We start from the raw sequence: 27,264 nt of genomic DNA on the forward strand, positions 1-27,264 counted from the left end.
AGTTAAACCACCCAAACCCCCGTAAAGAAAACAAGGACATAATTAAATAGTGACTCGAAATTTATGGGAAATAAAAACCACTGATAAGTCACGGTCAAATAGCAATAACAACTCAAAATTCAAAATCAATATCCAGTGCATACGAAAAACGAGGCAATAAGTCCTGCACAACTGACGAGATACGAAGTGTCCGTGGGCCAAAGTGTAGCAACACAAGGGCAAAGCCCACACAGGAGACCTGAGTCCTTTGGAGAGAACACTGCAGGGGCATCTGATGAAAAAACTACAGGCACCTCAGGGGGAAGGGAAGGGGGGGGCACCACAGCCACATGAGTCCACGACGCCAGATCCACGAAGGGGCCACCATGCCCACTCGGCCATCCTGGGGAGTGCAAAGCCACAGTCTCTCAAGTCTCTACAGTGGGTGGCTTGCCCACTGATCAATCCTGGGGAGTGCAAAGCCACAGTCTCTCAAGTCTCTACAGTGGGTGGGTTGCCCACTGATCAATCCTGGGGAGTGCAAAGCCACAGTCCATCAGGTGGATTACAGTCTCCACTGGACAAGGAGGAGGCATGGTGGGCACAGTGAACCATCAACAGTGCATGACAGGAAGGGCCCAGCGGAGCGGTGCTTGAGACGGCGGTGCCCAGCGGAGCGGTGCTTGGGATGAAGGGCCCAGCGGAGCGGTGCTTGAGACGGCGGGGCCCAGCGGAGCGGTGCTTGAGACGGCGGTGCCCAGCGGAGCGGTGCTTGACAGGAAGGGCCCAGCGGAGCGGTGCTTGACAGGAAGGGCCCAGCGGAGCAGTGCTTGAGACGGCGGTGCCCAGCGGAGCGGTGCTTAACAGGAAGGGCCCAGCGGAGCAGTGCTTGAGACGGCGGGGCCCAGCGGAGCGGTGCTTGAGACGGCGGGGCCCAGCAGAGCGGTGCTTGAGACGGCGGTGCCCAGCGGAGCAGTGCTTGACAGGAAGGGCCCAGCGGAGCGGTGCTTGAGACGGCGGGGCCCAGCGGAGCGGTGCTTGAGACGGCGGTGCCCAGCGGAGCGGTGCTTGACAGTAAGGGCCCAGCGGAGCGGTGCTTGACAGGAAGGGCCCAGCGGAGCGGTGCTTGAGACGGCGGGGCCCAGCGGAGCGGTGCTTGAGACGGCGGGGTCCAGCGGAGCGGTGCTTGAGATGGCGGGGCCCAGTGGAGCGGTGCTTGAGACGGCGGGGCCCAGCGGAGCGGTGCTTGAGACGGCGGGGCCCAGCGGAGCGGTGCTTGAGATGGCGGTGCCCAGCGGAGCGGTGCTTGACAGGAAGGGCCCAGCGGAGCGGTGCTTGAGACGGCGGGGCCCAGCGGAGCGGTGCTGGAGACGGCGGTGCCCAGCGGAGTGATGCTTGACAGGAAGGGCCCAGCGGAGCGGTGCTTGACAGGAAGGGCCCAGCGGAGCGGTGCTTGAGACGGGGCCCAGCGGAGCGGTGCTTGACAGGAAGGGCCCAGCGGAGCGGTGCTTGGGATGAAGGGCCCAGCAGAGCGGGCCTTGAGATGGCGGGGCCCTGTTCAGCGGTGCTCTTCTGCACGGCGGGGCCCTCTTCAGCGGTGCTCTTCTGCACGGCAGGGCCCTCTTCAGCGGTGCTCCTCTGCACGGCGGGGCCCTGTTCAGCGGTGCTCTTCTGCACAGTGGGGCCCTGTTCAGCGGTGCTCCTCTGCACGGCGGGCCCTGTTCAGCGGTGCTCTTCTGCACGGCGGGGCCCTCTTCAGCGGTGCTCTTCTGCACGGCGGGGCCCTCTTCAGCGGTGCTCCTCTGCACGGCGGGGCCCTCTTCAGCGGTGCTCTTCTGCACGGCGGGGCCCTGTTCAGCGGTGCTCCTCTGCACGGCGAGGCCCTGTTCAGCGGTGCTCTTCTGCACGGCGGGCCCTCTTCAGCGGTGCTCTTCTGCACGGCGGGGCCCTCTTCAGCGGTGCTCTTCTGCACGGCGGGGCCCTCTTCAGCGGTGCTCCTCTGCACGGCAGGGCCCTCTTCAGCGGTGCTCCTCTGCACGGCGGGGCCCTGTTCAGCGGTGCTCTTCCAGTAGGTCAAGGGAGCCAGACCTGGCCTGGACTCCCTGCTCACTCGCCCTCCTACCGTGCTGTTGCTGGACCCTTCGGTGACGGAGTCCTGGGCCCTTTGGTGTCCTTCCTAACACCCGGGATGGGGCTTGTGGGCCCCTCCTGCTCCGCGCTCCTGCTGGCTGACTTTTCCGCACTGCTGCCCTTTCGCTCCTTAGATGGGGCTCTCGGGCCCTTGCCTCCCCTAGCTGTTGTGGCTGGTGAGGTGGGAAAACTTGGCTCCTTGGGGGCAGCCGTGTCAGTCCTCTCACGGCGGCCCTTTAGCTTCCTGGTCTTCTTGCCTGGTGGGGGGCTGGCTGTCCCCTTGCTGCTGATTGAGGTGTCACTGCTGGCAAAGGGTGGGCTCCAGAACCCATGCACCACAGTGACACTCGAAGCTGGGCTGGTGATGGCTGAGGTGCTCTTGGTACTCTTTGCAGATGGAGGGGGTGGGTCAGTGGAGGGAAAGAGGTCAAGATTAGCAAGGAAAACTTTCTTAGGACCAAGGTAAAAGGTAGGAGAAGTGGAGATGGAAGTGGAGGAAGAGGATGTGGTTGTAGGAGAGTCAGGTGTGCTGTCTTTGGGTGCAGGTGCATGTGCTGGAGGCTGTCGTGAGGTGGATGGCTGTTGGGTGGGTGTCTGCCTGCGTTTGTGTGTCTTGGAAGAGGGGGTGACAGACACAGTGGGAGAGGACACAGGGGACGTGTAAATGGTAGTGGGGGTGGTGACTGCACGTGTGCGGACTGGACTGGAGGGTGTGCTGGTGATGGAAGCACTGGCTGATGGTGGTGTGCATGCAGGTGTGAGTGTAGACGTCACAGGGAGGGAGGAGGGAGACGAGGAGGAGGGGGACACAGAGGTGGTAGTGACTGTTGGAATGTCTGCATCTGGGTGTTGCTTGCGTGAATGCTTGTGGGTTCTGTGGTGCTTGTGTCTGGATGAGCTGCCCTTGGGTGTTGAGGTGTGTGCAGGCTGGTCTGATGGTGTGGATGGGATAGGCTGAGGAACAGGAGACAGAGACAGGCTGGAGGCAGTCAGAAGAGGGAGGCTGGAAACAGGGACAATGGCTGCCGTCAGTGCTGAGGCCAGAGCATTGAACGATCGTTGATGGGCAGCCTGACCCGAATGAATGCCCTCCAGGTAGGCATTGCTCCGATGCACCTCCCTTTCTACCCCCTGGATGGCATTCAAAAGGGTAGTCTGCCCAACAATGAGTGTCCTGAGGAGATCAATGACCTCCTCACTGAGGGCAGCAGGGGTAACAGGGGCAGGGGCTGAGGTGCCTGGGGCGAAGGAGACGCCCGCCTTCCTGGGCGAGCGGGCACGGAGCGTAGGCTGAGGGGCTGCTGGGAGGGCGGGCTGGTGCGCTGGGTGGCGGCTGTACCTGTAGAGGCGGGGGGCCCGGATGTTGCTGCCACCGCTAGGGAGCTCCCATCCGAGGACGTGTCGCTGTCGCTGGTGTCACCACCGGTCCCCGTTGTGGTGCTCCCCTCGCCCTCCGGATCACTGGTGCCCTCGGTGTCTGTTCCTGGTCCCACCGTGGCCTTGTGACTTGCAGCTCCCTCGTGCTCCGATGCCAATTCTCCTCCGCCTGATGATGCTAATGCACAGATGCACAAGAAGACGAAGAAGAAGGGTGGGGGGAGAAAAACGAAGACCAGGTTGAGTGCAACACCGTTGGCGGAGAGGACAGACACAGGAGCCTCATGCACTAAGCCGCGCATTCGGGGTACACTACTCAGTACTTCTGACTAGGACTACAGGTCTAGAGACGAGAAAGGCGCACATGTGTGATGCTGGACCATCGATAGCTGTACTTGTCACCCTACAGAGGTGGGGGCCGGGAGCACAGGGCCATGCCTAAAGGAGAGGACTACACTACAGAAAGCGCCCTGGCCTAATGTCACCCCCAACCCTCCTCCCCCACCCAGACGCCTCCACTGCGCAGAGAGATAGCCGAATGTGCTGATACTCACCCCCTTGTGTCTGCTGTGATGTCCTCTAGCGCCCATCCAAATCAGGGTAGGCCACCGCCAGGATCCGGGACATCAGGGGGGTCAGGGTACGACTGGCACCCCTCCTAGGTTGGGAAGACATCCCCAGCAGTGACTCGGCGGTCTTCCTGGTCCCGCGGCGGATGTCCTCCCACCTCTTGCGGCAGTGGGTGCCCCGTCTGACGTGGACCCCCAGGGCCCGGACTTCCTTGGCGATGGCACGCCATATGTCCACTTTCTGATGGGCGCTGACCTATTTGACATGTACAGGGTGGGAAGGAGAAATCATCATATTCCTGCATGTTAGATGCGATTGGCCTCCCCTCCCCAAACTTGCCATATGGCACATGCTCTCATCTATCGTGCGTTGCACTCCTCATTCGCCCCCCACCCCACCAACTTAGCATCCACCCCACTCCACACAGGCATAGCCCATTCAATGTGCACCCAGTGTACTTACCTGTTGGTCTGGAGGACCGTAGAGTTACGCATACTGGGGGAGGACCCCGTCCACGAGCTTCTCCAACTCTTCGGAACTGAAGGCGGGGTCCCTTTCCCCAGTCGCAGCAGCCATTGTCACTTCCAGACCGAGGTCACAGCAGCACTTGCAGTATAGGTCCTCTCCTGTGGAAGATCAGGTCTCGAGTGATTAAGCAGATAGAAAATGGCGGTCACGCCCGCGGCGGTGCGTACCGCGACCGCCGGCGCACCACATTATTGGCTCCTGAAACCCATAGGCTTCAATGTTAGCCAATGCGGCTTCGTATAGCGGTCTTCGACCGCCTACCGCCACGGTGTGCCACGCCAGCGCATTGACCTCACATCCCATTGTCCCACTTCACAGGTCAGGCAGCCGCCATTTCAAGGGCCCACATGGCATTATTTGTACTGCGACACACAGGCCTAGGCCTTGCATTGCCACACATACACGCCTTTCAAGACATAGATAATCGTGTGCTATGCATGCAGTGGTGAACGTACCTGTGACTTGCTTGACTCTGTGCTCCATGTTGTCCTTCCTAGGCACCGTCCGCTGGGACTTGCGAGGAGAAGGATGAATCCTCGCGTGTACCGACCGCTGGTGGACCTGTAGACAATGGAAGAACGCCACATCATACTACGATACCGACTTGACCGAGCCACTATACATGAACTGTGTGCCCAGCTGGAGCCAGCCCTGATGTCCCCCATCCGCCAACCCACAGGAATTCCCCCTCTAGTGCAGGTTCTGTCAGTCCTCCATTTTCTGGCAAGTGGCTCATTCCAGACAAAAGTGGCCATGTCATCTGGAATGTCTCAGCCTATGTTTTAAAAAATCTTGTCTAGAGTGTTGTCTGCCCTGACGAAACACATGCGGCGCTACATTGTATTCCCTGAGGAGGTAGATTTGGCCACTGTGAAGGGTGATTTTTATGCCCGTGGACATATACCCAACATAATTGGTGCCATTGATGGGACCCATGTGGCTTTAGTACCCCCAAAAGACGATGAGCAGGTGTACAGAAACAGGAAAAGTTACCATTCGATGAACGTTCAGGTGGTCTGTTTGGCTGACCAGTACATCTTCCATGTGAATGCCATGTTCCCCGGGTCAGTGCATGACACGTATGTGATGCGAAATAGCAGCATCCCTTATGTGATGGAACAGCTACAGAGACAACGTGTGTGGCTAATTGGTGACTCTGGTTACCCCAACCTGCCTTGGCTATTGACCCCAGTGAGGAATCCCCGGACCAGGGCAGAGGAACGGTACAATGAGGCCCATGGGCGAACTAGGAGGGTCATTGAAAGAACCTTTGGCCTCCTGAAGGCCAGGTTTAGGTGCCTACATATGACAGGGGGATCCCTGATGTACTCACCAAAGAAGGTGTGCCAGATCATCGTGGCCTGCTGTATGCTTCACAATCTGGCATTGCGACGTCAGGTGCCCTTCCTGCAGGAGGATGGTCCAGATGGTGGGGTTGAAGCAGCTGTGGAGCCTGCGGAGAGTGAAGAGGAGGAAGACGAAGAGGACAACCCAGACAACAGGGACAGAGTTATCCAACAGTATTTTCAGTAGCACACAGGTAGGAATCACCCACGCCATTTAACATTTACTGAATGCCCCCTGCATCTTTACTTTGTGTATTTCCCCCCAGTTCTTTTAAACTGAAGTTTACTTTTCCCTTCCCTTTTCAGTGCTGTATGACCCACTGCGTGACTTCTGCTTGGTTAGCCCATGGACTAATGCTTATTGACATCGGTATGTTGTCCACACATAAATAACTGAACATTATTGATAAGTAATGTGTTACACATTTGTAATTAATACAGGCTGACTCCAGAATGATTTATGTGCAATGAGTGATTTATTTTTAGTGCTAGATTTTGGTACATGATATTAAAACGGTGAAGGGTGAGGGTGGGGTTATGTCCATGGCAGAGTCCAGTTCTCGGTCGCACAGGTGCATTGTTCATATGGCTGTGGAAGGATGGAGCAGGGGCAGTTCAAGGTTGGACAGGGTGACACTGTGGGACAGTGGAATGACATCCGGGGGGAAATTAGGCTGGCGGGGGTCTTGGCATCCTACTCTGTCTTCCTTTGAGATCTCAGGTTCCTCTTGCGGGGTGGTTGTTCTTCAGCAGGAGGTGGGGTTCTGGTGGCCCGTCGTTCTGTGGGGGCCTCCTGACCACTAGCGCCGGCGGAGGTGGTAGGCTGTTCCTGGCTAGTGACAGGGGCCCTTTGCGGTGCCACATGGTCCCGCAATGTGGTTTCTATCCGGTTGAGGGCCTGGACTATGGTCCCCATTGCGGTAGCGATGTCCCGGAGTTCATTGCTGAACCCCATGTACCGTTCCTCCTGCTGTGCCTGGATCTCTGTGAACCTGGCCAGTACCTTCGCCATCGTCTCCTGGGAGTGATGGTATGCTCCCATGATGGTGGTGAGGGCCTCTTGGAGAGTCGGTTCCCTGGGCCTGTCCTCCCCCCCCTGTCGCACAGCAGCCCTCCCAGTTGCCCTGTTTCCCCGGGCCTCTGTCCCCTGGACGGTGTGCCCACTACCACTGCCCCCAGGTCCCTGTTGTTGGGGTGTTGGGTCAGCCTGGGTGCCCTGTAGTGGCGGACACACCGCTGATTGACGCGTCCGCGAGACAGAGGCATGGGCCCGCTGGGTGGGAGCTGTGCTGGTGTTCCCAGAGGGGTTTGGGTCTGCTGTGGCCTGTGTCTGTGTGTGGCGAACCGACTGTCCAGAGGTCCCCGATGGTCCGGACTGGTCGTCAGGTTCTAGGTCGACAGAGCTGCTGTCCTCGCTGGGGGCCTGTTCCGGGGGTGGGATGGACATCTCTGGACCCTCCATGGCGGTGTGTTGGCGTTCGGGCCCTGCAGGGGTGAAGGAGTACGGTTATTGTTTCTGTGTGTGCCATGGCGTGCATTTTGAGTGCCCTTGTCCCCCAGTGCTGGCATTCCCTTGTGGGAGGTGTTGTGAGGGTTTGGGGGGGGTGTATGGGTATGTGCAATGGTCATGCTTTGGTGGTGGCTGTCTATGGTTTGTGTTGGCATTCAGGGGTTGGTGTTGTTTAGGGTGGGTTGTGCTGGTGAGACATTGGCAGGGAGGTTATGTGCTGGGGGGTGATATTGGGGGTGAGGGAGGGGGGGGGGGTTGGCATGCTGGTGGTTGGGGGGGGGGTGAAGTAGTTGAGATTCGACTTACCAGAGTCCATTCCTCCGTGTACTCCAGCGAGGCCATCAGGATGCAGGATGTTTACCACCTCTTGCTCCCTGTGAATTGGGGTGGGGTGGGTGGGGGTCCGCCGCCAGTCTTCTGCACAGCGATGTTGTGCCTGGAGATCATCGAGCGCACCTTCCCCGTAGGTCGTTCCATCGCTTTCTGATATCTTCCCGATTTCTGGGATGCTGTCCCACAGCGTTGACCCTGTCTACGATCCTTTGCCATAGCTCAGCCTTCCTTGCTATGGTGGTGTGCTGCACCTGTGTGCTGAAGAGCTGGGGCTCAACCCTCATGATTTCCTCCACCATGACCCGGAGTTCTTGGTCCGAAAACCTTGGGTGTCTTTGGGGTGCCATGGGGTGGTGTGGATGAGGTGTGGGGTGGTGTTTGTGGTGATGTGCATGGTGATATGTGGTGATGTGTGCGTAGATGTGGTGTGGGTGATGAAGTTGTGTTCCTGTGTGTGTTGGGGTTTTCTATTGCTGTGCTCGCTATCTCTATCTCTCTTGCTCTCGCCTTCGCTCCGATTTCCAACTAGTGGGGGTTTGTGGGTGATGTGGGTGCGTGTTTTATAGTTGATTGGACGTGTGGGAGCGTTGTTTGTATGTGTCTCAGGTGTGCGTATTTCAAAATGTCCAATGTGGCAGTGTTTTGGAGCTGGGTGTGTATTTTGACCGCGGCGGTGTGTACCGCCAGTGGAATACCGCGGTTGAAAAACCGCCGCGTGGATTCGTGGGTCAGAATGGCATGGGCGTGTTTGTGTTGGCGTGACAGTGGAGGTTTGGTCATCTCCAGTTTTCCGCGGCCCGCTGATGTGGCGGCCTTCCTTGGATGTCGGATTTTTGGCGGATTCACAGTTGGTGGTCAGAATGACCGTGGCGGTCTACCGCGGCCGTGGCGGTAGAATGGCGGACTTCTGACCGGCGGTAAGGGCCTTTTACCGCCGAGGTCAGAATGACCCCCTAAATCTGTTCTCAGAAGTTCAAAGGGACTACAAGTTGTGTCTCATCCTGATATCCTGTTATTCCATATAGTAGCCCTATCTTTATAACATACTGGGGGAAAGGTGAATCTGTCTTTCCTTGAGTCTCCCCCACTTTTTGCCAAGTGTTTTGTAATGTGTTTTTGTATACCTGGGCAAAGGAGAACCTTTTGTCTAAGACCCATAGTTGAAGATTGGCTTCCTGTTTTCTTTCTATACATTCTGGATTTTCTCACGCCTGGTCAAGTTTTTGCTCCAATAGTTGTAGAAAGCAAGGACTATCAGCCCCTGGGATCAGGACTTCAGGTAGGAGGACATAACCCCCAGCTGGACTGTAGGAAAGTACCATCTTGCCTGGCATGTTACCCCCATTTTTACTTGTGTGTCAGTTTGTTTTTGCCTGTCTCACTGGGATCCTGCTAGTCAGGACTCCAGTGCTCATAGTTGTGGCCTGAATGTGTTTCCTGTGTGGTGCCTAACTGTGTCACTGAGGCTCTGCTAACCAGAACCTCAGTGCTTATGCTCTTTCTGCCTTTAAAATTGTCACTGCAGGCTAGTGACCATTTTTACCAATTCTGATTGGCACACTGGAACACCCATATAATTCCCTAGGATATGGTACCTAGGTTCCCAGGGTATTGGTGTTCCAGGAGATCCCTATGGGCTGCAGCATTTCTTTTGCCACCCATAGGGAGCTCAGACAATTCTTACACAGGACTGCCACTGCAGCCTGAGTGAAATAACATCCACGTTATTGCACAGCCATTTTACACGGCACTTAAGTAATTTATAAGTCACCTATATGTCTAACCCTCGCTTAGTGAAGGTTAGGTGCAAAGTTACTTAGTGTGAGGGCATCCTGGCACTAGCCAAGGTGCCCCCACATAGTTCAGGGCAATTTCCCCAGACTTAGTGAGTGCGGGGACACCATTACATGCGTGCAATACATATAGGTCAGTACCTATATGTAGCCCCACAATGGTAACTCAGAATATGGCCATGTAACATGTCTGAGATCATGGAATTGCCCCCCCCCCCCATGCCAAATCTGGTAGAGGGGTGCCAATCCCATGCATCCCAGGGGCTCCTGCATGGACCCCGGGTACTGCCAAACCAGCTCTCTGAGGTTTTCACTGCAGCTACTGCTGCTGCCAACCCACAGACAGGCTTCTGCCCTCCGGGGTCTGGGCAGCCCAGTCCCAGGAAGGCAGAACAAAGGATTTCCTCTGAGAGAGAGTGTTACTCCCTCTCCCTTTGGAAATAGGTGTTAAGGGCTGGGGAGGAGAAGCCTCCCCCAGCCTCTGGAAATGCTTTGAAGGGCACAGATGGTGCCCTCCTTGCATAAGCCAGTCTACACTGGCTCAGGGATCCCCCAGCCCCTGCTCTGGTGCGAAACTGGACAAAGGAAAGGGGAGTGACCACTCCCCTGTCCATCACCACCCCAGGGGTGGTGCCCAGAGCTCCTCCAGTGTGTCCCAGACCTCTGCCATCTTGAATACAGAGGTGCGAGGGCACAATGGAGGCCTTTGAGTGGCCAGTGCCAGCAGGTGATGTCAGGGACCACTCCTGATAGGTGCTTACCTGACTAGGTGGCCAATCCTCCCCTGAGGGCTATTTAGGGTCTCTCCTGTGGGCTTCTGTTCAAATAACAAATGCAAGAGCTCACCAGACTTCCTCTGCATCTCCCTCTTTGACTCCTGCTAAGGATCGACCGCTGACTGCTCCAGGATGCCTGTAAAACTGCAACAAAGTAGCAAGACGACTACCAGCAACATTGTAGCGCCTAATCCTGACGGCTTTCTCGACTGTTCCCTGGTGGTGCATGCTCTGAGGGCTGTCTGCCTTCACCCTGCACTGAAAGCCAAGAAGAAATCTCCAGTGGGTCGACGGAATCTTCCCCCTGCCACCGCAGGCACCAAACTTCTGCTTCACCAGTGCTCTGGGTCCCCTCTCATCTTGACGAGTGTGGTCCCTGGAAAACAGGAGCTGGATCCAAGTGACCCCGACAGTCCAGTGGTCCATCTGTCCAAATTTGGTGGAGGTAAGTCCTTGCCTCCCCACGCCAGACAGCAATCCTTTGTACTGCGTGAACTGCAGCTGCTAGGGCTCCTGTGCACTTTTGCAAGGAATCCTTCGTGCACAGCACAGCCCAGGTCCCCAGCACTCTGTCCTGCATTGCTCAACTTTCTGAGTTGACCACCGGCTTCGTGGGACCTTCCTTTGTAGTGTTGAGATGACTGCCATGCTCAGATTTCTTGAACTCCTGTTCAAGTGCTTCTGCGGGTGCTGCCTGCTTCTGCATGGGCTCTCTGTATTGCTGAGCACTCCCTCTGTCTCCTCCTCCAAGGGGCGACCTCCTGGTTCTTGCTGGCCCTGGGCAGCACCCATTTTCTTCAACTGCGACCTTTGCAGCTAGCTTGGCTTGTTTGCGGTCTTTCTGCGTGGAAACAACTCTGCATCCGCTAGCACGCCATTGGACATCTTCTGTGCAAAGGAGAAGTTCCTGGCATCTTCTGTTGTTGCAGAATCTTCAGCTTCTTCCACCCAGAGGCAGCCCTTTTGCACCATCATCGGGGTTTAGTGGGCTCCTGCCCACCCCCTGGACACTTTCGTGATTCTTGGACTTGGTCCCCTTCCTTTACGGGTCCACAAGTCCAGGAATCCGTCTTCAGTGCTTTGCATTCAGTTGTTGTCTTTGCAGAATCTCCTTTCACAACTTTAGTGTGTTTCTGGGGAAGTAGGGTAACTTTACTCCTACTTTTCAGGGTCTTGGGGTGGGGTATCTCGGACACCCTTAGTGTTTTCTTACACTCCCAGTAACCCTCTACATACTACACTAAGCCTGGGGCCCCTAAGTGGATCGCATTCCACTTTCTTAGTATATGGTTTGTGTTGCCCCTAGGCCTATTGCATCCTATTGTATTCTACGGTGTTTTCACTACTTTTCTAACTGTTTACTTACCTGATTTTGGTTTGTGCGTATATTTTGTGTATTTTACTTACCTCCTAAGGGAGTATATCCTCTGAGATATTTTTGTCACATTGTCACTAAAATAAAGTACCTTTATTTTTAGTAACTCTGAGTATTGTGATTCTTATGATATAATGCTATATGATATAAGTAGTATAGTAGGAGCTTTGCATGTCTCCTAGTTCAGCCTAAGCTGCTCTGCTATAGCTACCTCTATCAGCCTAAGCTGCTAGAACACTACTAATCTACTAATAAGGGATAACTGGACCTGGCACAAGGTGTAAGTACCATCAGGTACCCACTATAAGTCAGGCCAGCCTCCTACATGGACCCTATTGGTTTGCCCGGTAGGAGTGGTCAGTTCTAGGTATGCCATTAGATGTCTTGGTATCCCCATGTTCTAATCACAGACTGCCTACACCCTGAGTCTAAAAGGGAGGAGTCCCACTTATGATTGACTAATAGACTCACTTAGTATATGTGTCCGGTTTCTTGAGTATATAAAATGGAACGGGGAGCATAACTGACATCCATTGGTTCTTTTACTTCTTGCTTTTCCAGGCTTTTCTTACAAAATCTAGCTATATCACCCCATTCCCCACATTCAAAACATTGTGGTCCAGTGGCAGAATGTTGTTCATATTTGGTCCTTATTTTTAGTACTTCAGGGATAGGTTTGGTTGAGGTCTTCCAGGTGACTTTTGATTGTAGGGTGGTCACGGGTTTGTTTGTTTTCTTCCATTCAATTGGCGGACCCAGGGAATGAACCCGATCAAAAGTTGTGGCCATATCCACGGCTTGTTCCACCTTTGGGCTGGATAGGGTAAGGTCTCTAGATATTGTTATAAGTATCTTTTTCATGATCTCCTCTTTAGTAGCTTCAGAGGGCTTAAGCCATCTGTCGGCAGCATCTTTAGTTTAAAAAAAAAGGATTTTTGGGGGTTTAACCTGGTAGTTCCCTTTCTGTCCTGAACTTTAACCAGTAAGTCTCATCATCCACTCCTGGTAGGTAGAGTATCCCCTTCTTGATATTGGCATAAGCAGATATCCCATCCGCTTTGTGACCTGATAAGCTGCTTGTGCATCCGAAGTCAAGAATAGAGCCAGATAAAATAGTCTTTTCTCCATAGGCCAAGCACTGGCCCTGGCAGCCCATTCAAAATTCAGAAAGAAACCAATAGGGTCTTCCCCAGACATTAATTTCTGTAGTGGCACCATAGGACATGGGATGGCTCCAGCTCTAGTCTGTGATAGTCCTGACATTATTTAACTTTGGCTCTCAGCCATCTTGGTCATATTCTCCCCTTGGGGATGAATAGCATTTGTGAAGACTACTGTTTTAGGCCATGTATTTTTCTAGCACCCATTCCAGCTGGCTCTGTCCTTCCTGCAGCTGTTGTACAACGCTTTCTGTTCTGTATCAGAAGGCACCTACCCGCATTCTCCACCACCTGTGAGATTTTGGCAGCGTTTCACAGGAGTTAGACACCCTCTAGTTAGGGATTGCACTTTTTATATTTAATTTTCTCAAGGTATCTCAACATAAACATGAAATGAAGAATAATGCTTGCACTTTTTTCTTTTTTCTTCTTGGTTCCAAGGAGGAGGTCCTTTAGCTGTTCCCTTGAAAGAAGCACAGTAAGTAGTAATGGGTGTTTGTTTCTCCTTCTTTGAATAATACCATCACCAGAAACACCATGAGTGTGCATTGAAAGCTCAAAGAGGGGGATGGGGGAGAAATAAAAGTTTGTTTCCTTTTTAGGTCTGGGAGGAAAAAGAATAATATAAAGAAATGTATACAGCACCCCAATAGGGTGGCGTGGCTTATGCTCAGCCCTTCCCCGACATGCAAGACAGAGCCCCTGCTTCCACCCTGGTATTTTTTTCTCTTTGTGAGAACTACTGCGGTGGTCACCTTTCCCAGTCCCTCATCTGGCCACTCACCTGAAGGAGCCACGCTCAGGTTGCTTCCCTTCTATCATCTCCTTCTCTGGGTCACAGCAAAGGGGGAACTTCCCACCATCTTCTTCAGCTCCAGTCAGCCCTCGAAGATGTTGGAGCGTCTGTTCCTCTTCCAGTCTCTCGACACTGTTGTCTCCTGGCTCCATCTCCGGTTGCCACTGCGAAGATGCCGTCTCCAAGTCTGGTCCCTTTTGTCTTCCGGATGCCAGTGTCAGCCCCCGGAAGTTATCCTTTAGCCGCTCCTCCTCTGCAGAAAACTTCCCTTGCAGGGATGGTGTTCATCCTGCAGGGGAAAAGAGGATGTATTGAGCTCATTCTCCCGGCAATTGGGCAGTCAGTGACAGGTGGAAACATGTTGACCTGTTAGCTCTTGGTGTGGTTTCCCCTGTCTTTTGGCTTCTGACTTCCTGTCTTTTTTAATCCTGTGCTGAATTTTGTTTTTGCTGGCTTTAGGACTCTGGGCACTTTAAGACTGGTGACCTGTGCTAAAGTGTAAGTGTTCTCTGTATAAATTGGGTTGGTGATTGGTTGTCTCCATGATTGGCATATCTGATTTACTGGTAGGTCCCTAGTAAAGTGCCTAGGGCCTGTAAATCAAATGTTACTAGTGGGCAGCCTGCAGCACTGTTTGTGCCACCCACACGAGTAGCCCTGTAAACATCTCAGGCCTGCCACTGCAGTGTCTGTGTGTGCAGTTTTAAACTGCCATTTTGACCTGGCAAGTGCACACACTTGCCAGGCTCAAACCTTCTTTTTTTACTACATGTAAGTCACTCCTAATGTAGGCCCAAGACAGCCCCATGGCAGGGTGCAGTGTATTTTAAAAGTAGGACATGTACTAGTGTGTTTTACATGTCCTGATAATGAAATACTGCTAAATACTGCTAAATTGCAAGGCTTATCTCTCCCATCGTGTAATATGGGGATTGTCTTGTATTAATCTTTTAAGTGCAGTTTTCCACTGGGGACAACTAAAGATGTGAAGTTCGGGGTCTCTGAACTCACAATTTAAAAACACATCTTTTTGTGAAGTTGTTTTTTAGATTGTAAGTTTGAAAATGCCACTTTCAGAAAGTGTGCATTTTCTTTCTTAACCATTCTGTGCCTCTGCCTGGCTGTGGAATGCACATCTGGGTCAGACTGACAGTTGGGCTGTGTTAGAGATGGAATTTCTGGTTGGCTAGGGTATGCACCTAAGCCAGACAGAACCCACCCACTCTAGTAAGGGCAAGGGAGTTACACATCCAAGATAACCCCTGCTCACCCCCTTAGTAGCTTGGCACGAGCAGTCAGGCCTATCGCAGAGGCAATGTGTAAAGTGTATGCACAACACACACAACACATGTGACACACTATCCCCACCCAAAGGAAACACAACACCAAGTTATATGAAAATAAACTGTATTGTACACAACACAATTATTAGATCAAACAGAACATGTCAGTAATATCCTGCTACTCAACAGTTGTCAGAATGTTACACAATAGTTACTCTGCAGAACCAGCAGTAGTTACATATAACACACAGGTTACTTACTATTCTGCAACATAAGTGTTAGGACTCGCACTCACACACGCAACCTTCTTGCTGCTCCCTCACAAAATAAATCAGCATGTGTGAAAAAAGATTAAACATGTCATGAATGTGTTTACAGCACAGCACTTCCCTTTAACTTATGAGGAAAACGATCTTCCGTCTGAAGACCAAATATTACATTGCATGCTTGTTTATATTGATAAGAGCAAGGGTTGCCCCTTTTGGGAACTGCGTGCCAAGCGGTTTATGGAGACATTGAATTCCTTCAGATGAATCATCAGAAGTGTTTGATGACTCATCACCAGAATGTCTGACTTATCACCAGCACAGCATCCACACCCCTCATGATTGATGACTCATCACCAGCATGTGTCTGATGGCTCATCACCAGCACACCAGTCTCTAAGTAGTACTGCCAGGGTGTTTCCTGTGCTTGGCTTCGAGTCTTCCTTTGCTTGTAGGTGTTTCCGGTTCAGCTTAATTTAAATTTGTTTTTGGTCTTAGAATTCCTGCACCAAGCCCTGAGGCAACTTTCTCTGCACCATTCTCTGGACAGTGACGCTCCTTTGTGAACCATTGTTTTATTTCTCTTTCCTTCCCAAATCCCTGTTCCCTATCCCTTTCCCCTGGAGGCTATTCACTCATTCCTTGTTCATTTCAGATATGAGATAATAGTGTTTAGGTTTTATTCTCTTTGCTCCCGCGGAACCTGGAATTCAGGTGAGTGGACATGGTCTTGTCAATAAGCAGTATCCAGGAAAAACTTTGCAAGATAAATGCACTTGTCATAGAGCTATAAATGCCCATATCAGGAACATTATACAAACATATGGCAAGTCATAAGCTGGAAATGCCTATACAAGGAACATCAGCCAACATATATGGCACATCAAAAATAAGCTGGTTAACATATCAATCCATAACGACCATAGGAGGAATATATAGAAAAGTGTGTGTCTCTTTCAAAGTAACTGGTTTATGATGAAAAGACACTTCCAGTGCCAAGAAGCGAACAAAGGGGGCCCCCAGTGCTCTATGCGCTCACTCTGAGGGCCACTCCGAAAATTGGGAAAGGAGGGGGGCGACACTCACCCCCTCTGGTTTTTATAACATGTCCCTCCTGGGCCCCTCGATCTCAGGGGACCCCCCTGGGCCTCAACTGGCCCTACAGAGGGGGGGACCAAAGCGCACAACAATTGGGGCCACCATGGGGGACTGGCGGTGCGGGGGGCCTCTGGCAAGGCTTCCAGCCTGCCTGCGGTCTCCCACAAGGATACTTAGGGCTTCGTTGGGGCAGTGGGAGCCTCCAATGAGTCTTCCCTTCTCCCCCTGACTGTCCACAAGACCAAAAGGGGCTCCAGTGGGGCAGGGGAGCCTCCAATGAGTCTTCCCTTCTCCCCCTGACTGTCCACAAGACCAAAAGGGGCTCCAGTGGGGCAGGGGAGCCTCCGATGAGGCTTCCTGACCCCACCCGACTTCCCACTGCAGAAAACAGGCCCACTGGGCCGCGGCGGTGATTGGCACACAAGTGGGTGCCTGTTCGTGCCCCTGGGGCGCTTCCTCCGTCGCGCTTCACCCTGGGGGCACTTCTCAGGACCCACTAACTTTGGGTCTTCTCCCCCTCATGCCCCGGGGACACAAGATGTAGCGCCTTTCCAATGTGCTCGGATAATAGGAGAGCCCAGGTCGTGGCAGTGAAAAAGGGGCACAGCGACGCACTCTTCAAAGCGCTAGTGCCCTTCCATAAGCCCGGGTCACGGTGGTGATTTCGGGATCCACAAATGCGCTTTACCAAGTGAAAAGGCAAAAAGAAACCTCTCTCAAGGTGCAAGGGTAATTATTTCAGAGCCCTTCTCCCAGCGCTAAACACACAACTCCGTGAACTGCCTTCCGGGTGCTATAAAGTGAAATAAAGCACTCCTCATGCTTTTAGTAGTTGCAGGGGGAAAAAGGCACATAGGTGGTAGGGCCCAGCAGCAACCCAGCGCAAGGGGGATGCAGGCAGATGCCAGTTTCTCCTAGTAACTCAGCAGGTCACAGGTCAGCACACCAGCAGCAGTCCATGGCGGTTCCTGGTGAGTCCCTCCAGCATTCTGTGTCCAGTTCCAAGTAAGTTCCAAGGAGTCTCCAAGTGTTCCCAAATTGTGGGGAAAACTACCCTGTACTTATACTCAGTTTTACAGTGTATTTACAAAGAAAGGGGAGAGGAGGTTCCAGCCAGTTACAACTGGTTCTGGGAGTGCCCCTTTTCTCCTCCAGCACAGGCTCCAAACATCAGTTGGGGGTAAACAACCCTTTTGTGTGATGCTGGGGCACAGCCTTTACAAATGCAGGTGTGCCCCACCACTCCCTTCTCTCAGCCCAGGAAGACTATTCAGTATTGATCAGTATAGGGAAAGGTGCGGAAGACATTGTGACGCGAAGGGTTAATTAGCTTGAACAGTGTAGATGAGCGTGATGCCTGCCGAAGCCAGAGCAACGTGGAAGAAATTCATGATGTTCGCTTTCAAGCTTGTTTTCTTTTGACATTGCGTATATAAACGTATTTGCAGCTGCATGTCTGAGAAACAGGCTGTGAAGGAGATTCAGTCTCAACCTTGAGAACGAGACCACAGTAAAAGATGGAATGAAAACAATGGCCAGGGAATGGCAAGGCAGCCAAGAGACATGTACTGATAACATAGCTAGAAAATACTGGAAGGGGATAGAATCCAAACTTCAGGTTACTTAAACACTGAGAGGTGGGTGAGGGAATTGAAGCTCGCAGATGGAGTTGTGAAACTGTCATCTTCAGACCCAGAGCTGCCTCCCTTTTGTGCTGTTCAAAGACCGTGACGCTCGAGGGGGAGAGAGGTCCAAGTGGGCGGTAGAGGGCTTCCCAGCACTAAGTTAAGTTCCACCCAGGGATGAAAGGCTTTTGTTTCTCTGCTCTATTATTATGATTGATTATTATGCCTGCACTGTGTTTATAATCTGAAGAATTCAGCTCGTTTATAGTTTTTTCTTACTGAACATCGTTGTGTGAGCCTGCTGCAGTAATTGAAATATGCATTTTAGTGTGCAGTAAATCAAAGCTTATCTGAAGTATTCAGCTCGTTTGTATTTTGTTTCCTGACCATCGTAGTGTATCACATTTTGGTATACAGTTATTCCAAGTTTATATCTGTCAATTAACTCTTTGCTCAAATGTATACATAGATGCTCTTTGTAGTGTACTTATATATAAATAGATGCTTTTCATTGCTATTCTTATTCTGTCAATGAACTCTTTGCTCATACGTATACATAGATGCTCTTTGTAGTGTACTTATATATGAATAGATGCTTTTCATTGCTATTCTTATTCCACTATTGTTGATGTGCTAAATGCCTACATTTACCTGAAATTCTAGTAAAGCTAAATTGCATTCATAATTGGCGTGTGGTCCTTCATTGAGCGTCCTTATTGACTTATACCGAACAGGTGTCAATCAGTCACCTTGATAAGACATTTTGGTACCAGGAGTGGGGTATAAGTCAATAATGCCTCTTTGGGGACGTAAGAAAAGTGAGGCAGAGAGCGGAAGACAGCAGGGGGCAGAAGCCAGATCCATTCCCGGGTGTTGGTAACTGACCCGTTCTCTGGTGTGGCAAGACTCCTGATCCGGTGGGCAGCGCCGGTGTTATGGGAGGCATTAGATGAGAAAGTGACTCCTCTTTTAGTGGAAGATGCGGTTGAGAGTGTGAAGCTAAGAGGGGCGAAGCTGGAGCTGAAAGCAGCAGGGCAAGTGGGATGTCTTTTCCTGTCTGCGCTCCGTACGGTATACAGGAAAACATTAACACAAGATGCAGAGATAAGAAAACTGCGGGATGAGGTTGCAGCCTTGCAGGAAAGGCAGTTACTTATGAAAGAACTATAGAAAGTGCAGTGACTAGGAGTGATCAAATGGAAGCAAGGTGCACCGCATTAGCAGTACGAGTAACAAAACAGAAGAGTAGGCAGAAGCCGAAAATACCCTCAGCTGTGCAAGTGAGGGCATTGGTACGCAAAGAAAACTGGGATCCTTATACTTGGGATGGAACAGTCTCGGATAATGATGATGACTGGAACTGGGAGGATGAGGTGGAAGTACGTGTAGCAGAACTAGGTGGAGCTGAAAGTGGAGAAGGACGTGTAGGTGAAATTGAAGGTGAAAGGGGAAGTGCAATGGAGGTTCGCCCACTCGTGCAGAATAAATCAAAGGGAGTGAATGGTGGTCAAATACAGAATTCACGTTTGGTAAGAGATTATACACAGAGTGAATTGTTAGAGATAACTCGTATGTTTAGGCAGATGCCTGCAGAGCTCTTGTTTAAATGGTTGGTGAGATTGTGGGACACTGGAGCAGATGGTACATATTTGTCACCAACCGATCTTTTGAAAATGGGATCAGTAACTACACATGCTATGTTAGGGCAATGGTTACGAGGTGCATAGGGGCACCAAGCTTTCTCTCTAATGGGTTGGTTGATGGAAGGAGTGAAGCAATTGTACCCAACTGCTATAGATGTGGAGGAGAGTTGGGGTCCTTGGCATACGATTTCAGAGGCAAATGAACAATTGCGAGAAATGGGGATGCAGAACGCAGTTTACTCCCAACACTGTTTAGGACATGATGTTGAACCCTTGACAGCAGGGATCAGGGCACGGTTAATCAGAAATGCCCCTCCGCATATGAAAGGTGCCTTGTTGGCCCTTCTAGGACCCACTCAGGGAAGACCAGTGGGGGATGTGGTATAATTAATGGCACAATTAGAAGGGCTTGATAGACAAAAATCAGCAAGAGCAGTGGGGCAGGACAATAAGTATAAGGGAGGAGAATCTACAATAAAAGTGGCCAGACAACAAATGTGGATAGATTTGTTGAATGCTGGGGTGAAGAAAGAGGAGATAGATGGAAAGCCTACCCCTTATCGCCTTAATAAATGGAAAGCATTGCAGCGTAGACAGAAAGAGAAAGAGGCATTTGATGAGAAACAGCCCTCAGCACCACCCATGGAAGAGTCTGAGAAGAAAAAAACAGAATCAGGGAAAAATAGGAAGGTGCCTGTCTCAACTCTATATCCCGACTTGTCCAGCGATGGCTGGGAAGTCCCAGATCCCTTATCATGAAGGTCAGGCCAAACCCCGGGGGTCAGAGCAGTGCCAGATGTAAGCCCCGGGGACAGGCGGCCATATGTACCTCTCATCATTTATTGGCACAAAGGAACACAACATGTTATGGCACTGCTCGATACAGGTGCGGAAGTAACTTTGATAAATGGAAACCCTAAGAGGCTGCCAGGGAAGGGTGTGATCATTAATGGTTATGGGGGTGCAGAGACAGAGGCCAAACCTGTTAAGCTTAAATTGTCAATCGGTAAAGGACCCCCGTTCACGGCAGAAGTTTTAATAGCTGAAGTACCAGAATACATTATTGGCATGGATTTGTTACGAGGCAAAACTACTGATACGCAATGGGGAACATTTACTTTTGGTGTGAGGAGCGTACACATAAAGAAATATAGGACAGTTCTGGTTGGGCATGCAAAGTGGAGTCCATTACATGTGCCTCCTCCACAGGAGCCAGTGTGTATTAAACAGTACCGCATACCCAGAGGTCATAAAGAGATTTCAGAAACCATACAGGGGTTGCTAGATGCAGGTGTGTTAAGGCCGGCTGTGAGCCCATTTAACTCTCCTATATGGCCCGTGAAGAAACCAGATGATACCTATCGATTGACTGTCTACTATCGACAACTGAATAAAGTGGCTCCACCCTTGGCTGCCACCGTCCCAGACATCATCACACTGGTGGAACAGTTGAGTAAAGATGTGGGGGAATGGCATGCCGTGATTGATCTAGCAAACACCTTCTTTTCAATTGATATTGATGAGGCCAGTCAAGACCAATTTGCAATAAGCTGGCAGGACAGACAATTCACATTCAGGAAGTTGCCCCAGGAGTACGTGCATAGTCCCACATTGTGTCATGGGCTAATAGCCAGAGATTTAGCCAACTTCTCGGCTGGAAACACCCGACTTGCACATTAAATTGATGACATCATGATCACTGGGGACACTAAAGAGCAAGTCTCAGACACGCTGGAAAGATTAATTGAATACTTACAGCAGAGGGGATGGGCTAATAACCCCAAAAAGGTCCAAGGCCCGGCACAAGAGGTGAAATTCCTGGGCGATATTTGGTCAGGACCAGTAAAAAGAATACCACAGGAAGTGATTGATACGGTACAGCAGCTAAAGATTCCTTCAACTAAGGCAGAAGCCCAACGATTTATTGGTTTGATGGGATTCTGGAGACAACATATCCCTCACTTAGGATTAATATTGAGACCATTATATCAAGTTACATGAAAAAAGCACCCTTTCCAATGGGGACCTGAACAGCAAGAGGCCTTTGAGGGAGCAAAAGATGCATTAAAGAATTATTTTGCGTTAGGTCCCATCACAGAAGGAGACCCGTTTGAGCTGGAAATGATAGTACAGGATGATGTAGTGATGTGGAGTTTATGGCAGAGGCAAGGAAAAGAGAGTGCCACAAGGATTCTGGTCAAAGAGATTAACTCCATCCATGAGCAATTACACCCCGTTAGAAAAAGAACTAGCAGGAGCATATTGGGCATTAGTAGAAACAGAGCGCATAACTGGTGACCGGCCGGTTACCTTAAGAACACGGGTCCCGTTACTAGGCTGGATAAGAGAAGGAGGGGTTGGCACTAATGTAGGCAGGGCGCAGGATTCTATCATCGTAAAGTGGAAATGGTATCTGCAGCAGAGGGCAAAACCGGGGCCAGCAGGAGTATCGAAGTTACAAGAAGATATGCTGGGGGCAGTGGACTTACAGGCAATGGTCCCCTCGCCAGAGCCATCTGAGATGGAGTCCTCACCATTTAAAACAGCCCCACCTTTTGAACAGCTCACAGAAGAAGAACAGCAAAATGCATGGTTCACAGATGGTACCGCCCAGTACCATCAAGGAAAAAGACAATGGCAAACAGTTGTATTCCAGCCTGCTACAGAAACGCTGTTGCTGCGAGGAGGAAATAATGGATCAACCCAGCTTGCCGAACTGCAGGGGGGAGCAGCAGTGATCGAACAGGCCCCCATCGGAGAGAAAACGTTTGTGTACACTGACAGCTGGGCCACCTACCAAGGACTAGTAAGCTGGGCCCCGACTTGGCACACGGATGGGTGGAAAATCAAAGGCACCCCCATTTGGGGAGGCGAGCAGCTATGGGAAGAGATGTGGGAGAAAGGGCAAAAATGTCAAATCTATGTGGGACATGTGGATGCCCATTGCCCATCAGACACCTCACGTGCATCTCTATTCAACAACACCGCAGATCAGATGGCCAAAACACGAACAGTGGTCATCAATGAGGAGGCTGAAGCTGCTCTAGCAAACTGGGCCCATGCAACATCTGGACATCTAGGAGAGAATGGCACTTATGCATGGGCGCAGCAACCACAGATTCCAGTTACTAAAGAAGAGGTCCAACAAGCAGTAAAAGAGTGCCCCACATGCAACCAGATAAGACAAATGCCCCTGCAAAAGAAGCCTAGCGGCCATATCAGAAGAGGAACCGCAGCTGCTACAGTGTGGCAATTGGACTATATCGGGCCGCTACCAAAGGAAGGAGGAAAAAGCTACGTATTGACCATGGTGGACACCTACTCTGGCCTTATGTTGGGTATGCCCTGTAAGTCTGCAGACCAAAAGTCCACTTTGCGAGGGCTAAACTACCTGATAAAACATTATGGGGTACCTGATGAAATCCAAACAGATAGGGGCACACACTTTTCAGGGAAAACAGTGCAGGATTGGGCGCAGGAACAGGGAATTCAGTGGGTTTTACACCTTAGTTATCCACGAGCTGCAGGCATGATTGAGAGATATAACGGATTGTTGAAAGAACAGCTAAAAAAGTTATCAGCACATCAGACTCTAAAAGGATGGAGTAGGAATTTAGACAAATCCTTGTTCGAATTGAACAATAGACCAGTTGGGCAGCGGGACTCCTTTCATTCGGATGACAGGGCATGATAAAGAAATCACCCACACAATGATTGTCTGGAAAACAGACCCTCGAGCTCGATTACCTTTACAGGCTACTTCTGGCAGTATAGGACTGGACCTGTTTGCCCCAGAGGATGGATAAATACCCGTAGGACAGGTGAAGACTGTTCCCCTAGGAATAGGAGTGAGAGTACCACCTGGAACATATGGTAGAATTGCCCCTCGATCCAGCCTAGCCATCAAGGGAGTGTCGGTGCTAGGAGGAGTCATATACCCAGATTTTAGAGGAGAGGTTAAAGTAGTATTCCTGAACCAAGGAGATGCTACTGTATCGTATCAAGCACATGACAGACTTGCCCAATTGATTTGTGAACAAGCGTATACCCCCCACTTGAAGAAAGATCTGCCCCCCCACTCAGAGAGGTGAAGGAGGATTTGGAAGAACAGGAAGAAGAGTATGGGTGCATCATCCAGGGAAAAAGCCAGAGGCAGGAGAGATATTGAGTCAAGGGGTGAGGGGTACGTATATTGTGCTTTTAAAGAATTCTAATGTACCTGTATTTGTACCTGCAGTGAGACTTACCCCACGGTCGTAAATGATGACATCTGCATCGATGACGTGGTTCCTGTTTGCGGTCATGATTATAACCGGAAAAAGTATATTGGTCCGACCGAATATAGCAGAGAATGTCATTACGGACCTTCATGTCACTTGTGCACCTCAAACCTCTAATGTAACTGATGACCAGGGAAATGTTTCACTTTGCAACGTGAAGGTACCTAGAGGCAAGTGGATGGCTGCCAAAGCTGTAACCTGGAAGGTAACTGGACAGCAAATCTGACATGCCAACGGACTGAACGAGTTGCAGGGAATGCCCGCAACAGTACAGGCTTTTAATTATACCCTAAACATGATATGTAAATATTGTGATACCATTGTACCTTTTACACCAGTACAGACATATCCGTGTAGATCTTATGATTGTTCTAACAAACGAGATATTTTACCAGGACATATGGTGGTTGTTACAATGACTAATAGAACCAAAGGAGTTCGATACTCCAAACCGCCCGCCTTTAAGTTTTATGTAGCCGAAAGACGCATGGTCAGCAATTTAGGCAACGTTTCCATAGTTCGATATAGAATAGGATGTAAGCAAGCTTTGCATGCAAGCATAATTAACTATATTGTGTTACAGATAACTACTGCCAAGGGGAATGTTTCTAAGTATGATCCATTATGCATACCATGGACACTACAGTTATGGCCCTTGCCGAAGTTACGCATCAGAAGAGATCTAGGATCCATGATAGCCGGGGCTACCGGATTTGGGGTAGGGGCCCTGAACGCTTTTGATATTGAAGCCATCAGGAATAAGCTATCTTCTACAGGATATAGTACAGGGGAGGCCATAAAAGTAATTTCACAATGGGGGCCCACACACTCACAAGAAGTATGGAAGGTTCTGCGTGGGTTGTATCATGATTGGCAATGGCATAATTTCACTTATGAACAATTTGGAAAAAGCTTTCAAAGCACACAAACAGTGTCCAAAGGAATTCAGTGCATACTATCGCAAAGCATTGTTAATCAACAGTATGTAGACTTCAAAGCGGAATGGGGACAGCTTCAAGGTGAATATTGGAGACAACAATTGCATTTGCCTGAGGAAATATGGGTAAAGCCCATACAATTTCATGTGTTATACTCATTTTGATATAGCTAGAAGTGATCTTCCTCCTGAAATATGGTGCCCCTTTATATTGCTCCCTGTAGTAATAGGTGAAGAATGGTGGATACCTCACACTGACAAAAAATGGATTGATCAAACAAATCATACCGTAGATCCCACTAGATGTGCAGATTGGTCTAAGGGGTGGGTATGTACCCACACTGGACGGGTGCTAGATCCATGCCTTCAACCAATACCAGGAGAATATGAATGGTTACCTTATCCTATTAATGGCACAGACTTATATCAGATAGGAACAGAGAGTATATGTTACGTTACTAATCATCCCTTACTTATTAACGGATTTGTACAAACCACCGGAGAGCAGGTAATGTGTATGTGCAATAATTCCAGCATTATTGACATAAGTACTCACATCCTATACCGACCGACTAAGTTCACCACAACCACATTACAGACGCAAATGCAAGCACAGTTAGAATGGAACATCCCGCTTGTTGTGAAGCTACCTAGACTAGAGGCAGTCAGGCGCGACGCACAAATCACATTTGCTAAATTCGACATGGCAGCTAAATATACCAAGGATACCGCCATACCGATGACCATAGACGCCAAACAGCTTATGCACACTGCTTCACGCATCCAGCAAGTAACTGAGCACCATTGGTATGACATCTTCTTAGGTTGGGCACCAGGAGCTACGAAGACGCTAAATATAGTGTTACATCCGCTAATCTGGTTATTGATTGTCTGTGTCACGCTAATGATTATACTATGTAGACTATATGTACGCACAAACCAGCTTTATACTAAAATGCAGGCGCTAAGAATAATGCTAACAAGTATTCGCAGCAATCTAGCTAGCGAAGTGTTACAAGAAATAATTCTTGTTTCGCAAGCATCGCGCTCATCTAAGGGGTGGAGTGATCAGTATAGGGAAAGGTGCGGAAGACATTGTGACGTGAAGGGTTAATTAGCTTGAACAGTGTAGATGAGCGTGATGCCTGCCGAAGCCAAAGCAACGTGGAAGAAATTCATGATGTTCGCTTTCAAGCTTGTTTTCTTTTGACATTCCGTAGATAAACTTATTTGCAGCTGCATGTGTGAGAAACAGGCTGTGAAGGAGATTCAGTCTCAACCTTGAGAACGAGACCACAGTAAAAGATGGAATGAAAACAATGGCCAGGGAATGGCAAGGCAGCCAAGAGACATGTACTGATAACATAGCTAGAAAATACTGGAAGGGGATAGAATCCAAGCTTCAGGTTACTTAAACACTGAAAGGTGGGTGAGGGAATTGAAGCTCGCAGATGGAGCTGCCTCCCTGTTGTGCTGTTCAAAGACCGTGACGCTCGAGGGAGAGAGAGGTCCAAGCGGGCGGTAGAGGGCTTCCCAGCATTTCATTGGACTAAGTTAAGTTCCACCCAGGGATGAAAGGCTTTTGTTTCTCTGCTCTATTATTATGATTGATTATTATGCCTGCACTGTGTTTATAATCTGAAGAATTCAGCTCGTTTATAGTTTTTTCTTACTGAACATCGTAGTGTGAGCCTGCAGCAGTAATTGAAATATGCATTTTAGTGTGCAGTAAATCAAAACTTATCTGAAGTATTCAACTCGTTTATATTCTGCTTCCTGAACATCGTAGTGTATCACATTTTGGTATACAGTTATTCCAAGTTTATATCTGTCAATGAACTCTTTGCTCAGATGTATACATAGATGCTTTTTGTAGTGTACTTATATATAAATAGATGCTTTTTCATTGCTATTCTTATTCTGTCAATGAACTCTTTGCTCATACGTATACATAGATACTCTTTGTAGTGTACTTATATATGAATAGATGCTTTTCATTGCTATTCTTATTCTGTCAATGACCTATTTGCTCATACGTATACATAGATGCTCTTTGTAGTGTACTTATATATGAATAGATGCTTTTCATTGCTATTCTTATTCCACTATTGTTGATGTGCTAAATGCCTGCATTTACCTGAAATTCTAGTAAAGCTAAATTGTATTCATAATTGGCGTGTGGTCCTTCATTGAGCGTCCTTATTGACTTATACCGAACAGGTGTCAATCAGTCACCTGGATAAGACAAGTATGCAGATGCACTTCTGTGACACCTCCACCCTCTTTGTGTACAGGATGTCTGAAAAGTATGCACCAAGCCCAACTGTCACTCTGTCCAGATGATGGAGTCAGGCTGCAAAACACCAGAGTCATAAGCAAGAGAAATGCTCACTTTCTAAAAGTGGCATTTCTGTAATAGTAATAAAAAATCCACCTACACCAGTAAGGAGCATTTCTCA

At 50.0% G+C, this 27,264-nt stretch overlaps 1 long non-coding RNA gene across 1 annotated transcript in view; it reads left to right on the forward strand.

Moving 5' to 3' along the window:
- LOC138284994 (uncharacterized) overlaps window positions 1-26,964 on the forward strand; it is a 58,185-nt gene extending 31,221 nt beyond the window's left edge. The window contains exons 3-4 of the long non-coding RNA XR_011201490.1: window positions 13,319-13,355; window positions 23,826-26,964. This is a non-coding gene — a long non-coding RNA (uncharacterized lncRNA). The remainder of the gene's footprint in view (window positions 1-13,318; window positions 13,356-23,825) is intronic.
- Window positions 26,965-27,264: the final 300 nt, after the last annotated feature.

The sequence above is a fragment of the Pleurodeles waltl genome, chromosome 3_1 (genome assembly GCF_031143425.1).
Source record: "Pleurodeles waltl isolate 20211129_DDA chromosome 3_1, aPleWal1.hap1.20221129, whole genome shotgun sequence".
Taxonomy (NCBI): domain Eukaryota; kingdom Metazoa; phylum Chordata; class Amphibia; order Caudata; family Salamandridae; genus Pleurodeles; species Pleurodeles waltl.